The sequence below is a fragment of the Magnolia sinica genome, chromosome 7, assembly GCF_029962835.1.
Source record: "Magnolia sinica isolate HGM2019 chromosome 7, MsV1, whole genome shotgun sequence".
NCBI classification, from domain to species: Eukaryota; Viridiplantae; Streptophyta; class Magnoliopsida; order Magnoliales; family Magnoliaceae; genus Magnolia; species Magnolia sinica.
The window spans coordinates 3,525,619-3,527,826 of NC_080579.1; positions in this window are offsets into that span (position 1 = coordinate 3,525,619).

A 2,208-nucleotide genomic window follows, 5' to 3' on the forward strand; every position below is an offset into this window, starting at 1 on the left:
GACTAGTAGTCTGCCAATACCTACCCGGCTCGTCGATAGCGGACTCATTTGCGAGCTGGTCAAACTCAGCCTAGCTTATATCCCCCTCACTCGGGCGGATAAGGCCACACCCCCTTCCAACCGACCACAACACAGTGAGAGACGCGGCCTACTGGTATTCGGCACTCGGGCGCTCGTGTATCCACTCGGTCTTAACGTTGGAGCATCTCCTAGTACCAAATAGGTTCTGAGATTTTCACCCAAGGACATCCTAAGTGCCCACAATGCTAGAGCCAATATTTTCAGTATCTGATACGACCATCCACGAGGTGTCTGTGAAGGCCACGGCCCTGATGTCGCTAGGGCGTGCAGTGAATCACGACACACAATGTGAAATGCATAAGTCACACCGTCAGTCATGCAACAATCTCACGCGTACCACGCGCTCATGTGGGGCACTCCATCTCATAAGAAGTCCCGTAAATGTCTCAGCCCAACGGCTTATGTAATGATCAAACATTCCTCATATCATGCATACATATGATGCGTATGGGCAAGGATCATGGAAATATACTAAGCATGTTACAAAGTGATGAACCATCAACAAGTATGGGCCTACCAATGGGCCCTAGGGAGAGTTATAATGCGGACATTTAACCAACATTATTCTTACATCGTGGACGTCAAACCAACATTGCTCCCAACGCATGGCCCGCCATAAAGTATCATTACCCAAACCATAAGGAATCACACATTGCAATGGGCCTATATACGTCTTATTGGGCCTCGACCCATAGGCCTTAGATACATCAAATGGGCCGCCTCATATGAGCCTTATATAAATCAAGTGGGCTGCATCAATGGGTCTTGTACACATTGTAATGGGCCATAACCCATGGGCCTTGAATACAGAACAATGGGCTTTATAACATGGGCCTTATATTCATATCAAGGTGGGCCTCAACAACGGCCACAAATATATCGAATGGGCCTAATCACATGGGCCTTATGTACATTAGATGGGCCACCCCAATTGGGCCCCATGTCTATACTCAAGTGGGCCCCAACAATGGGCCATAATACATCAAGATGGGCCTAATCCTATGGCCTTATATATATACCAAAGTGGGGTCCACTTAGACTATAGATTGAGCTTTCAAAATGGTTAGACAATTTGGATGCAACACAAGCATCATGGTGGGGGTCCACATGAAGGCCCACCATCCTTTATATCATATATAATATAATATATAGTTTATAATATATCAATATATATATATACACAATATTATATATAATATATATATATATACACACACACGCACACACTCACGCGCACACACATGTGCACACGTGCGCGCACACGCACACACCGTCCCTGGACGGACGGTGTGAATGAACCCATACATCACTGTGGGTCCCACGTGGGGCCCACCATAACTCTTATATGTCATCCGATCCGTTGAGAAGGTCATACGGACCTGGAATGAAGAGGAAAACAAATTTCATCTTGATCCAACACTTCTGTGGTCCAGAAAATGAGTTTCAAGGGCAGACGTTCAATTCCACTATTTCCCGTGATGTGGGCCACCTAAGTTTCAGATCGGGCCGAATTTTGGAGGGAGCCCACTTCAAGCAGGGGCCCACCTAATGAAAGGATTGGATGACAAATATACACCATGGTGGGGCCCACGGCTAGGGCCGTGGGTCTGCTCTCGTCCGCCCGCCCGCCCGGCGCTATCAGCGCCTCTGACGCCACAGCAGCAGCAATGCTGCTGGTTTGATTTTTTTTTTTTTGAAAAACCTTTGTTCTCAAGGTTTTACGTACATGGGGCCCGCATCAGGGAGATCCGACCTCGCCATCGATCCTCATAGCTCAAGACAAGCAGGATGAGCCCAATATTCAATATATTTTGGTGAATAAAAACAGCAGTTGGTTTTTCAACGGTAACCACCACTGTTTCTCATGCTATGGCCCACCAGTTACTCGGATCTACTTCATTTTTCGGCTCAACGCTTAAAATGAACTCGAGAATGGAATGGACGGCATGGATTGATCTCATACATCAATGTGGAGTCCACACAAGTGGACCACCTCAAAATGGTGTGAACCAAGCTGATATTTGTGCTTTTCCCATACCACGTCCAGCGTCCCTGGACGCTGGATGGTTGGACGAAACACATACATTCGAGGTGGGCCCAGCTTAGGTGGGCCACCACATGGAGGAT